The sequence below is a fragment of the Notolabrus celidotus genome, chromosome 7 (genome assembly GCF_009762535.1).
Source record: "Notolabrus celidotus isolate fNotCel1 chromosome 7, fNotCel1.pri, whole genome shotgun sequence".
Lineage (NCBI taxonomy): Eukaryota > Metazoa > Chordata > Actinopteri > Labriformes > Labridae > Notolabrus > Notolabrus celidotus.
The window spans coordinates 29,855,983-29,870,751 of record NC_048278.1 but is presented as its reverse complement, the minus strand read 5'-3'; the positions used below and the strand labels follow the sequence as shown (position 1 = coordinate 29,870,751).

General features: G+C 40.2%; 1 long non-coding RNA gene across 1 annotated transcript; it reads left to right on the top strand.

Moving 5' to 3' along the window:
- The first annotated feature begins 237 nt into the window (after positions 1–237).
- Positions 238–14,029, top strand: LOC117815817. The gene is made up of 3 exons (XR_004631854.1): positions 238–542; positions 13,199–13,382; positions 13,985–14,029. It is a non-coding gene; the product is annotated as an uncharacterized LOC117815817 (long non-coding RNA).
- The last annotated feature ends 740 nt before the right edge of the window (positions 14,030–14,769 follow it).

Genomic DNA, 14,769 nt, shown 5'->3' with positions numbered 1-14,769 from the left:
TGTGTATTTTTAAACTCATCCTTACATTTATAATGCAGGGAAATTTGAATCATATGACACTGACACACTGTTAATCTTTTAGAGGCTGCACATCTCCGCCAGCTTTTATCTGCAAATCACTGCCATTTAGCAAATACATGTAATGCACTCACACACACGCGTGCACATTAAAATGCACACATACATCTGTACAAAGTGAGATTTGTAAGCCTGTGTTTGTTTCCCTTTCAGAGCCTCACAAGCACAGAAGGCCTCCTGTTTTACTTTTCAAGCAGAAAGGAGTTACTCGATTTGACATCACCTGCTACAACCTGGCAGGAGTCCAGGCTTTGAATGTGTTCCAAAAAAATGACCAGCGAAGAGGAAACATTTTCTTCATCATCATTCATCCTAAACAATTTGGAAGCTGCACAGGCCCATCAGCGTCTCTTTAATGGCAGGCGCAGCTCTGTTTATTATGCAGTGTACTGTACACAGAGTACAGTGGATTGAGGGGAGATGGGATGAGATGGGACATGAATCACCAGCTGGATCTGAACCAGGTTTGAACCCACAGTCTCACAAGCATATGGTAATCATGCAATAATGAACTGTTGTCTGCTGTGCTCTCTGCAAGGTGTTCTGCACAACATATTGCAACGGGTCTGTTCATACCATGGTGGCACTTGCACTCCCTGACACACATACACTCACACCTATTTCTAACACCCTTTACAACACTATAGGCATTAAATGGCTATTTTGACTTATCATACTGAACGCACACATAAAGAAATGCTCACAAAGAGGGGCAGGGTGTTGACTTACATCCTTTTGGTGTATTAAGAAGGTATATTACTCGGTACATTTCAAAGCACAACAAACTGTGAACTTTTAAACCAGTTTGGTTCTGGTTCTGCTTGCTCCAGTTTGGTTCTGGTTCTGTTTGATTGAGTTGGTTCTGGTTCTGTTTGCTCCAGTTTGGTTCTGGTTCTGTTTACTTGAGTTGGTTCTGGTTCTGTTTGCATGAGTTTGGTTCTGGTTCTTTTTGCTTACATTTAGTTCTAACCCTAACCCTAACCCTAATCCTAACCATAACCCGAACCCTAATCATATCACACAATCATGCCACACAACCCTAATCATAACCCTAACCCTAACCCTAAACCTAACCCTAATCCTTACCCTAACCCTAACCCTAATCCTAACCCTAGCCCTAATCCTAACCCTAACCCTGATCCTAACCCTAACCCTAACCCTAATCCTAACCCTAACCCTAATCATAACCCTAACCCTAATCCTAATCCTAACCCTAACCCTAATCCTAACCCTAACCCTAACCCTAACCTAATCCTAACCCTAACCCTAATCATAACCCTAACCCTTATTTGTCAGTATGTTGACGTGTGTCTTGGTACACAGCTACGAACATGTAGCTATGAGGCTATGCTAACTTCACTAGATCTTCAAATCTGCAGACATTGGGAGTAAAACCGACCTTTGTGTTTATTAAGACAGCCTACAAATAGCATGCCTCCCTCCTAAGCTCCTTGTTAGCACACGTGCAGGGAATGAAAAACTGAGGAGGAGTTGAGTTGTATTTTATACAGTCTATGGGCTGAACAAGCTCCGAGCTCTGACTTCAGTTACAGACTGGAACACGTTGTGACCAAGCGGCAACCTCCGGTCTAAAAATATGAGTCAATGTGGAAGTGTTAAAAGCTGCAGTTCATCGAGGATCCGCTTGAGGCTGGCTCCGGAAGTACCGGAAGTCACATACACATGAATGGGAAAAAGACGATCTTTACAGCAGAAATAAACATGCTTACAGCCTGGTACAAAAGATGAGTGTAGTCTGAATAGCTCATTTCTCGATGTCCTCTCACTGTGAGCGGGGGGTGAATTTTTATCTAATTCGGCAATTTTTAAGATATTGAGATTACTAATCTTCCAATGAGAGGCACAGCTGACTGTGGGAACACTGCAGCTGTTGGCTAGGAGGCTCAAAGCCCGCCTCTTTACGTCACACTGGCTCGATAGAAGCAATATGGCTGCTGCTGCCAATTGGCTTCAAAACAGCGTTCAGGAACAGATGGGTGACGTCACGGATACTACGACCATAATTTTTACAGTCTATGGTTGTGATGTACAAACTTCATGAAAATTTGATCGTCCCTAACACTGGAAAATAGTTCTTAACTTCATCTTCCTATCAGACAAATGCTCGCCTGGATGCACTGCCCTAAAGAAATCTGTCTGTACATTGACATTGATTCACTAGGTGTTTTTACTTGTTCCAAGAGGATTACACAAGTGACATTTTCCTGAGCTGTTGTCAGAAAAATTGGTCTATTTTGAGAGATATTTTTCCAATTCAACATATTTTTCTTTTTTTTTATAACTGACATTTACAATGAGACCAACATTGATATTCACTCAGACACCTTCATATCATTCTTACCGTACAGTATCCTCCTACAACAGCTGAAGCATGATTCAGCAACTGATCGTTATCGTCAGAGCATGATTGCTTCTGCACATTGCAAAATCATCCTCCCAGGTGCTGATGTAAACTCATAAATCAAAATCAAAAGTGAATCATGACACACTGTGAGGCTGCGTGCTTTAATTTTTCATAAGTAAATGTTTACTCAATCTCTCATGCAGCTGTGCGAACAACTGGTATCACATCAGGCGGCATTCATGGTGATGTTTAGGCGAGTGGAAATATTTGTTGAGGTGTGGTTTAGATTGTGGTTGCGGTTAAATCCTGCCCTGCTATGCTGAAGCAGCTTAGATTACCATCCATCACTCCACCAGATCCTAGGTTTTCTCTGCAGTGTATAAGCCTCACACTGCTTTATGCATTTACTTGAAATGTTACCCGTCAATGTAAGCTGAAGCTGAGAATTAATTTGCATATTCATGTAAACTTTAGGAGATGTGTAGGAGGGTTCGCATGAGGGGAATTTACCATAAAAGGAGACTCAAGAACATGTTTGTGTTTGGTGTTCAAGTTTCCTGGGACTAGATCATACCTAATATATGGAAGAAGTGGATGTAGTCAATGTGACAAAGCCTACTGGTCTGAGAAAACCCCATCTGAAGCCTTGAGTTTGGTATTTTGATTATCACCTTCTTGTTTTTTCAACTTGAAAAGACTAATTTTGGACGTCAAGGTAAACACACTTTGTTACATCAGAATCATTTAGACTGGTTGGCTGCAATGGTAGCACACATGTCCATCAAATGTAGCCATGCCTTTAAGAATTGTATTAATTTATATATTTTATTTATTTATTATTTAAAAGGACTGTGCATATTAATTAACACTTCTGTAAATATGCCAGTTAGCCAAAAGGCTAGTTTACATCCGTAGTCCCTTGCCAGATGACATGATATGACAGTCTTTGAGAAAGTGTCCATGGACATAAAGTACATAGAGCAAGACAATTAGAAAGCAGCAGAATACCCTGCTTTAACATCTAGTTGATTCCTAAAGGTACTTTTTTAATTATTATTTGCAATAAAACATTATTCTTTACTGAAAAAGCTTTGAATCAAGCGGCAACCTCCAACCTTCTAAGGCGACGGTTCAGAAGATATTAAGATTACGAGTTTTTGCCCAAATAAGGACATGACTGACTTGACTCTCGGGCAGGAACAAATAGCTGTTGGCTAGGTGGCTGAAACTTCGCCCATTTACGTCACACTATGCCTGGTTGATATCTACATTTCCAATATGGCTGCCGCCGTCGATTGGCTTCAAAACAGCGCTTAGGAACATTTGGGTGACGTCACGGATACTACATCCATTATTTATACAGTCTATGCTTTGAACTAGCAACTGAGACCATAAACCCATTAAGTAGATGTTTATAAGGTAACAAACCAAGTGTGTTTCTTGTCTCATTTCATCCAATGGTAATGCTTTTAGCAGCCAGTGGTGTCCCCCCCTGCTGGTCTTTACAAAGAACGTAGGTTTTGAGAATTCAATATTGGCCTCACTTTTGAAAAGAGCAACGACATCCACATCTTTTATACAGTTTAATGTCTGTCGGATGACCAACAAAAATGCCAAAACAATGTGTGACAGGTATGCTTGTAATGCAATGTATTAATATTCAAAATAGAACTCATTCTTTCTGTCCAAATACTTGGATGTATTTCTGTTACATGGTTATAATTATGATACCAAAGTTAAGTTGTTGTGCTTAGTCCTCAGCAAAAATATTACTAAGCGCTTCTCATATAAATCAAAAGCAACACATCCACACTAATTTATAAAAGTGCAACTCAAAACAATTAGAATATTGTCAATAAAGTTCAATATTTTCCCTCAGTTATTAAAGCTCCTGTGAGGAACTTCCTGTTTGTGTCAAGTATAGCACTCGCTATGAACAAAGTGACACCTGTACATGAGTACATAGTGTTTTCAGACAAATATTTCATCCTGCTTTCTCTAAACGGTGAATTGTATCACTCTCTGTGAATATGCTATGTGAAAAGTGAAAGAGTCTGTTTCGTCAATGTGCTGTTAACAATCTTGTCTGACACGTACCCCCTCACTGCAGCTTCAGGCAGTAAAAAATGCAATAAAAAAGTTGTCAGTCTTGTTGCTAATGGTTTTGTTTGCTCCTGTATCACATATAGAGGACTTAGTATTAATTAGGGCCCGAGCACTGACATGCAGTGGCGGCAAAGGCCCTCTTGAAACCTGAGGAATTCTTTTTATTAATCTTCCGCCTAGGAGATTGCATTTTTGGAGCCTTAAACATGCAATTTTTTGCACGCTCATCAGGTCTGGTGAAAAATTTGAGAATTTATGGGTCTCGCAAAAAAAAATCTCAAAAATACGCTCAGTAGTGCCCCCTAGAGTTTTCAAAAACGCCTCCCCATAGAGGTTATTTTGAGCTATATGCTTGAAAATTAATATGCATATTCATGGCATCAAGACACACAAAAAAGCCTCCTAAACCCATATCTGAAACTCAACAGGAACAGTGCCACCTAGCTTTGAAAATTCAAAATTGCGCCCAAATAAGGGTGCATACTTTAGAGAACTCGTCCCAGGCCTTTTTTCTAATTCAGTCCAAACAAGGCACATTCTATAGTAGACACATTGACGATTCTAAAGCATTAAAGGCATTCCGTTCAGACTAAAATTGTGGGCGTGGCAGGCTTTCAGGCTGTGCATCAAATGCACATACAGCTTTGAATGTGAAGAATAACGCCCAAATAAAGGTGCATACTTCTGAGATCTCCTCCTAGGGTTTTTCTCCAATATAGTCCCAACAAAGCACATTCTATAGCAGACACATTGATGATCCAAAAGTATTAGAGGCATTCTGTTGAGACTAAAATTATGGGCGTGGCAGACTCTGAAGTTTGGAGGTTTTCTTGGCAATCTGCCAAAAACTTGGAACATTTGCACCACCTAAGGCACACAAGATATACTCTCAGATCTTGCTTTTACATCATTTGGTGGCTCATATCAGGTGGTGGTTTACATGTGGCAGTGGCTTTCATGAGGCGGTGGCTGTAGGTGTGCGAGGGCCCGTTCATCACCGCTTACGGCTTTAATTTTAGTTTGTTTCATAACGAGCTAAAAAACCCTCACAGGAGCTTTGATGAATCACTTCCATTAAATCAATCTCAATGTAAAGGACTAATTGCTTTTATGTATTAAATGTGCTCTATGAATGAGCTGATCTTGCTTTGTCTTACAGAAAAGAGTGATGCCTGTCGAACTCAAGGCTTCTGCATGCTTCTTGAAGAAGTACTGAAGTATTGATGAGAGCAGGTAATGTCCTATTGTTCAGTGCAATCAGACACACTGCTGTTAGAAAATGATCAGCACCACTGTCACAGTTCAAGTGGAAAATCAATGCAAAAGTCCTGGCAGATTTCTTCAACTTATTGAACACAACTTTCTGTGCTAGTTGTTCAGGGGTTGACTATAATTAGGCTTCAAATCATTGCAAAATTACAGAATTATATTTAATTTGACACGTTTCCCCAATCAAAATATCTCTGTTTTTTGAAAGTTGTTTGAAAAACTCTCAGAGACACGTACAGTGTGTCCACACTGCTGGTTCATGTCATCAGTACCCTCACTTGAGAGATAGAAAGTCGTTTTTTTGTGTGCATCATGTTTAAATACAGAGCTGACTTACTGACACAGAGTTGGCAACCCGTCCTTTTCTTCATGCCCCCTCCCAATCCCATAGAAATTGTGTTGGGATTATGCACATAAGGCAATTTTTATACACAGCTTTGCATGTTTGGATTAGTAAAACCCTGTAATGGAAGCTTGCTGAGTGCTACCGTCTTGTTCTGACACACATTGAACCCGTGCATGGTTGTTTTCTCTTTAACCATCAGACATTACTCATCTGTCTGTCTGCCAGTTTAGATAATTTCTGGCTGGGAGAAAATTTGTTCTGTTTGCTTACAAATGGAGGAAGAGGAGGGAGCCCCCCCCCCCCCCCTTTAATTATCAACATCAGTAGCCAATCTTGTTGCTTCTACAATGTCTACTGAACAACAGCCACTGGATCAAATACACTCATTTGCATTTTAGGCGTCCAGAAAATTGAGTGAGTGAAGCATGGTGTACCCCTAACTGACACCCAACCCAGTTTTTAAAACATCTGAAACACAATTTACATGACATACAGAAGAAAATACAAATTATAATGCTTATCTGACATTTTGTGTTATAATGAGCTCCTTCAGATGGTATACTGACTGTTTTTTTGACATACTCGTTACAGAAATGGCAAGCCATCCCCTGGGATTTTGTGTTACATTTGAAAACATTTTGTTCACCGCTGTAAGGCTCTGCTGTGAGCTTGTGAAAGTCACAGTTTTCTGTAGCACGAGAAGAAAAGTTAAATGATTTTCCCTTCCTGTCTCGCTGTCTTTTCTTTTTTCTCGATTCCACATAAACTTCTCCTAGAACAATGAAGTGATGTGCTAATAAACAAACCTTGTACCACTGGAAACTTTAGAGTTCAGCATAAAATCTGTCTTCATTGGATGTAACAAGGAAGGAACTGGTGTGTGAGATAAGCAATGTTTTTGTTTATTACATCTAATATGAAAAAATGTGTCTGCTTTTGACATAAGTAGAAACTGAAACAGATCTAAATATTGTTATGGAAGACTGAATGAAAAAAAATGTAGATTCAATCTTCATGTTTTCATAACACATGACTAGTTTTTCTGTCTTGTCTCAAGCCTGAAAAAGCTGCAGAAGTACAGAAAGGACCCTGAGATGATCTTCTGAGCTTAAAGAGACGACAAAATTCAAATTGAATTTGGATGAGCAATTTGTAATGTGGTTCACAACATTTCCATGCACCAGAGACAGCATATTTGTATTCATTTCGGGACAAAAATTCAGTAAAGGTTATGGGAATTTCATAACAGTTGTGCTGCATTGAACTTTGGATAATGTGAATAATGTGGCTCAGTAAAATGTTTGTCAAAAGAGATAAATAACTAGCATCTTTAAAATATGATCATGTCCAAAATAAGCACGAAACGTTAATGGGTGCTATGATAAATATTACAAAAACTGAGTGATGTATTAGAACATATTTATGCATTTCCATTTCAAACAGACACACAAAGTAGGACTTTCCAGCTATTAGCAAACAGAAATAACACTATTACACTTGACTCCACCAATTAACATATGAATATTAAAAAGCAAACAGAATGAATTAAATAAGCACAGAGTATTTAACCTTCGCATCACACAGGTGGTGTCATCATACCAAAGCAGCCTTTAATTTTGCCACCATAGAGAACAATAGCAAAACATCAGCTTATGAGATGAGTAGAGGTGGATTCACATGGGAATTGACAAGCTGTCAGGAAGGGGAGGTTTGCACCACCATATGGCTCTGTTTACACAAATTAGTTCAGCAGAAGAGTGCTGTTTATTCTGCCAGTATCATAATGCTTTAAAGGTTATCTTGGTTGAAACAGCGTCACTGCAACAGTAGCTCGTAACCCTTTATTGCAACAAGACTGACTGTGTAAGCTGGTTAAACAAATGGAAATCAGTTTTTCATGGCTGGATTAAGGACCCATACTGAAAACACACACGTTCAATCAATCCACCAATCATTTTTCATTTATTTACTGCCGGATCGCCATAAACACTCCCAGATGACGCAGGATCCAACCACACTTTTAATATTGTTTACAGAAACACGTCATTAGTCCACCAATGAGAGAGCATTTGGCAACAGTGGCAAAGAAAAACTTACTTTGATTAGGCAGAAACCTCCAGCTTATTTTAAAGACAAAGTCAAGATCCATACTTTTTGTTTGTCATTGTTTGCCTTCTCTGGGGAATACAATTCTATTCCAACAAACCCAGTCTGTTTTGTGGTCTTTTTCCAAACTTCACACCAACTGGGGGTAAACTAATGTTTAGACTGCTAAATGTAAACATTCTTGATATTTAAAAAATGTCTTATTTTAGCACTGTTGCCTCAAAGTTAGAAGGTTCCAGGTCCGAGTCAGGTGCCTTTCTGTGTGGAGTTTGCATGTTCTCCTTGTGCATGCGTGTGTTCTCTCCGGGTACTCCGGCTTCCTCACACAGTCCAAAAACATGCTCACCAGGTTAATTGGTCTCTCTAAATTGCCCGTAGGTGTCTGTGTGGTGAATAGTTGTCTGCCTTCCGCCCGAAGTCAGCTCCCCGCAACCCCGTCCAGATAATGGATGGATTGAACTTACTTTAGTTTTGTTCAGTCAACTTTGATTAATTAGTGTTATTGTACCATTCAAAATTAAGTTGGACCCAAACATTGCAAATAAAAAAACGTAACGTCAATACTTTATGTTCACTCAACATATTTACAATTAGTTGGTTCAACAAAATTGTGTCTCGCTAAATGAAAGCATCTTAGTTAGGTGGAAGTTCTTTCCATAACTTCAATACATTCACCCAACAAATTATTTCTTTGAGTGCACAAACTATGTGTGAGTCTAAATTTAGCTTAGTTTCAACTTAATTTCCAATATAGTACAGAGTTTACAAGGTTACAAAGGTTACACGTTTTGCATAGTTAGGGGCATGGTTGACTTGACTGACAGGTGGCACACTGTAGCTGTCAGCAAGGAGGCTAAAAGATCATCTCAACTCTGCCTCTTGGTTGACCAAAAGTTAGGTTAGGTCAGCATTTCCAATATGGCAACTGCTGTCAATATAGGCTTCATAACTCTGCTTCAGAAACCAATGGTTGATGTCACTAAGTCTACGGATGTATGTATGTGCATTCAAATACAGTCCATGATGGAGACAAACAACAAGACAAAGAGAAAACAGACAGACAGATGAACAGACAGACTACAACACAAATAACAGAAGCTAATAGAGGCTTATTGCTCTTAATTTTCCTAATCAACAGACACCCTTTCTTCCCCCCAGCCTCCAGCATTGCAACAGGGTTATTTTAGACAAATCAATGTAAGCCGCTTGGCTTTCAAACATACACACAGTCATGAATATTCTCATCAGGTCCGTACCAGTGGCCGGTCAGGACCTTGCTCAGAGGACACCCAGAGGGCCACAGAGGAGCCAATCAGGCCTCCGCACAAGGGTCACCGGTGATTATGATGCAGGGCATATTTTTCATTACCATCCGCTGAGGAGAGACAGCATGACACAGGCCACAGGTTGGTTTCTCATTCCTCACAGCCTCTCCCTCTTTACATCTTCTAGTCTGCTATGTGTGAGGAGAGCAAAGCTTACAATGAAATGAAATAGCTCAGGCCGGACACCAGGCAAGTTTTTTTTTTCCCAGTATAAGTGATTTGAACTGCTTCTTTCAACGTTATGAGGTTTGAAGTGCAGCAAAGATCATAGTGGAAATTATGACATTTCAGCTTTGGGGTAAATGAGAAGAATTTCAAAGGAAATGTTATTATATTTGTAAGAATAGCTTTAAAAATAAGAAGTAGGTCTTTTCTCTTTCCTTCATGTGATTTAGATTAGAATATTGATAGCACTCACATTATTAACCATTCACGATAAGGCTACATTCTGCGGCTAGTTAGTTTAATATAGTATTGAGCATTGAGTAATGTATCCTCAATTAGCAAGGAGGAAACAGCTAGCTTGGCAGTTTCAGAATCAGAATCAGAATCAGAATCAGAATCAACTTTATTGGCCAGGTATGCTTGAACACACAAGGAATTTGTCTTGGTAAACTGTGCTCTCTTTGTACAAGGCATACGAATAAGACATACAAATACAAATATAAATATAATAATAATAACAATAACATCAACTATAAATACAAAAGAATAACAAATAGGCATGAATGATATGAACAGGCTAAACATAATATGATAATAGTGTAGTGGTGAGTCGTGCAGAGGTAGTTTTACATTAAAAAAGTATATGTGATAATAAAATAAGTTAAATAATAAAATAAATACAAATATGTGAATTCTGCTTTGAGAATTGTTACATTGTATATCTACATGTTTATTTACAGAGAGTGTTTATCTGACAGGTATGACACTGTTATGGTTTAGTGTTAATCAGAGTGACAGCCTGGGGGAAGAAACTGTTCTTATGGCAGGTTGTTTTGGCGCACAGTGATCTGTAACGCCTGCTGGAGGGGAGGAGTTTGAAGAATTTGTGTCCAGGGTGTGAGGGGTCAGCGGTGATGCTACCGGCCCGTTTCCTGGACCGGTACAAGTTCTGGATGGGGGGCAGGTCGACATCGATGATTTTTTTCTGCAGTCCTTATAGTCCGTTGCAGTCTGTGTTTGTCTAGTTTGGTTGCAGATCCAAACCAGACAGTGATGGAGGTGCACAGAACATTCTGGATGATTGATGTGTAAAACATGATCAGCAGCTCCTGGGGCAGGTTGAACTTCCTGAGCTGACGCAGGAAGTACATCCTCTGCTGGGCCTTTTTCCTGATTGTGTCTATGTGGGAGGTCCACCTCAGATCCCGGGAGATTGTGGATCCCAGGAACCTGAAAGAGTCCACGGAAGACACAGAGAGACCGCAGTACCAGGGTGTCCATCAGTGGCGCCATCTTGGAACTAACCAAACATCAACATTTTTACTTTTCATATTTTGTCAAAAATTAAACAAACAAGAAAAGACATTATGAGCTCTAGAAGGTCTAGGTAAATGGGTGAGTCTGCAACCTTTGGATAGATGGGTTACATTTCCCTTGTTTTTCTTCTTTACATCCAGCTATGCTAACTATGTCCTAGCTGAAGCTTTATATTTATCTCACAGACATAGGATCTTATTGATCTTTGCATCTTCTTTAAGTTAACATTCATATTTCCTGACACATTGAAAGGTTTTCCTCCAATCATGGAGTCTGTGTTAAGAGGCTATTAGCCTAGCTTGGCTGAAAAGCAGCAGCAGAAGAACTTGGTTAGCCTGGCTCTCTGAGATGGGTTAATTGCGTTGACTGTAGCTTATACAACAGTTTTTATCCACTTTCCTCTTTCTGGCTCTAGCTCCATCATTTAGAAGATGAAGGATATTAAATAAGTACAGAGAAGCTAAGGCTAATGGGGTAGAGCTGCTTTGCCCATTAATTGCAGAGAAGGTTGTTCAGTCCCTGGTGACCCATGTCCACATAGTGACGTTTAACAAGACTCTGAACCTACAATTGCTTCCAATGGTTTGGCTCTGGGCTTGGATGGTAGCATGCTATCGCGCGTGCGTGCGTGCAAGCGTGCCTGCGTGTGTGTGTGTGTGTGTGTGTGAATGGGTGAACGAGAAGCAAAAAAATTAAGTGCTCAGAATAAAAGCACTTTTACCGAGCCATCCATTTACCAAGTACGTTTCCCAATGTAGATTTTTTCTTCCAAAGCCATCTAACTCATACCTCAGTGGGTCTAAATCACCCTGTTTCACCTCAGTCAATTACTGATAAACTCAATCCTGGGATCAAATGTCTTTGAGTGCATGTTTCTTTAAATCTATTACGGTTGATCCATTTATTGTTTGCCTCAACCTCCCGCCCATCAGCAAGCACTGAATGTCTCATTCGTCATCTGTGAATGAATTAGCAACAAGGCTCCAGATGTCCCCTGCTTTCTTGTGTCTTCTTTGTCTCCTTGGATCTGTCTCGTCCTGGCTTACTCCCACCTCACTTGAGCCCTCTCAGTATGCTGATGGTGCTGCTCTGATTGGCAAGGTATTAGACGGACACAGATGAGAGATGTGAGCGGAAACAAAGAAAGCTGAGGGAACGGTGACGGTGAGAGTAAGTAAAGAGGACAGAGATAAAGTATAAATGTGTTTGTAGTAAAGCACTGGAGAGGGGTAGTTAAGGACAGAAAGGGCCGAGAGGCGTAGAATCAGAGAGAGGAAGAGAAGAGAAGAAAGTTTTGCATAAGTAAATGAAAGAGTAAGTGCATGTATACTAATGGGTGCATGAAATATTTCCTCTGCCCTCTCCAGCGCCTGGTATTATCCCTCAAGGAGCTGGTTAGACTCAAGGCAGTAACCCAACTTCTATTTGAAGATGTGATGAATGTGCAGGTGCAAAGCAAAACAGCCCCACATAAGGTTGGAGATTGTACAGGCCCTTATCTCCAACCTTATGTGCGGCTGTTTTGCTGGAGAGGGCAGAGGAAATATTTCATGCACCCATTAGTACACATGCACTTACTCTTTCATTTACTTATGCAAAACTTTCTTCTCTTCTCTCCCTCTCTCTACGTTTTTGCATGCATCCCCATCCCTGCCCAATTTTAACCTCATCAGCCGTAAACGACATCTTCAGCAATCTCTCCATAGCTGCCCAGTCTTTGCAGTCCTTCAGCCTCATCAGCCCTAGGCGACTTCATCAACCATCTCCTGATCACCGCCTAGTCTTTGCAGTTTTGTTCAGCAACTCCATGTTGTCAGCCTCAGACAACTTCATCAGCCAACACCTCCACCACCAGTGTCTGAACTCCATGGGGGGATAGGTTCTGCTACCGCTCAGGGCAGACACCCTTTGATCTGCTTCTCTCCCTGTAGAGTTCAAGCGCCTGAGAGACTGACTATAATTCCGTATCACTCAATCTTTGTAAAATAAATATCATCTTCATTTAATTAACTTGTCTCCCATGATTGAATTTTTGACCACGCAAGGGTGAAAATACTCTAAAAGAAAGCAGGCAGACACTGTCGTTAATCCATCTATTTTTCTGGATTTCCCTTCGTTCAGGCAGAAGATTTAGAAAGGCAGCCAAGACTTCCTTCTTTCCAGTCACGTCCTCCGGCTCTTCCTCAGGGATCCCAAGGTGTTTCCAGGTCAGATGGGATATGTATTCCCTCCAGCATGTTCTTGGTCTGCCCCAAGGTCGCCTCCCAAATGGATGTGCCTAGAAACCTCTAAAGGGAGACGTGAAGTAAGTATCACATAGTGGAGGAACAGTCCAATTCAAACTTTTTATTTAGAAACGTTTCAGCTATAACGTGTACAAAATAATTTCCTATACACATTCATTCTAAACAGAAAGACACATTTTCATTCAGGTGAGGTATTTACCATCTTCTAAAAATAAGTGTGAGATTCACTCTCAATTTTAACCACCACCTACGCCTAAGCAATCTATGCTTGATATTCTTCTCCTGTTATTCCTGTAATTACTGTCTCATGCAGCCCAAAACAAAAATGTAGTCTTTTGTTTTAATAGTCAAACACTGCTGTATGTAGGGATGGGAATTGATAAGAATTTAGCCATTCCTGCTTAACCCCAGAGGAAAATTTACTGCCAAGGCTTTCTCTTCTAAGTCTCTGGAGACAAAATTGAGATTCTCACTTCAGCCTCATTCAAGTTTCAAATTGTTCTCATTTGTTTCTCATTAGTTTCTCCTAAAATTCACTAGGAGAAATAGTTGCGACCATGACATGAGTCTTATCTGAGACTTAAATTAGAGATCTCATTAATGGCTAGTCTTCTTCTCTTTTTTAAAATATGTTTTTGGCCTTTTTGCCTTTGTTTGACAGGACAGCTGAAGAGAGACAGGAAATCTGGGGAGGAGTGAGCGGGGGAAGACATGCAGGAAATGGTCAACTGACCAGGAATCTAACCAGCGACCCCTGCAACGAGGACTGTAGCTTCTGTATGTGGGGCGCTTAGACCGCTAGGCCACCAGCACCCAATAGAATCCACCCCTTTAATTGTAATTAATCTGACTAAATCTGGTGAGCTCTTTTGCGGCCCATATTTTAAATAAATCGTCAGTCATACCTGGTATAAAATCTCTATCTTTTGCAATTTCTCTCAAATAGACTAATTCTTTGTGAAGGAAGGACCATATTGTGAAGTCAAAGAAGAGATCATTTGACATCTAAATAGCTGATCTTGCAAGTGGTTCAAATGTTTTAAGGAGAATTGTAGGTTTGTGGACAATTACATTGAAATCTTAATTTTGCAGGGCACTATAAATGTTCATGAAAAGATGAGCTCAGGCTATTTCTTTGCTCCATCTGAGCTCAACTTGAGACACAAAAACTGAGTCTGACAAAACAAATGGATGAGGTTAGATTGAGACAATTGAGAGAGCTCCCTGATTTCTCCACCTGAGCTCAAAAGGAGCACAGCACTTGAGAAATACCTCAAGTGCTCAACTCATACCTGAGAATCATTTCAGATTTTGAACTGAAAGGGAGACTAAGCTGAGATGTTTTGCAACTTTTTTCTGGAGGCAAGAATGAGAAACAGGAGACATAAGCTATAGTCTCATTTTGCTTTCAAACAGATCTCATTGTTGTCTAGGAGACATAAATAA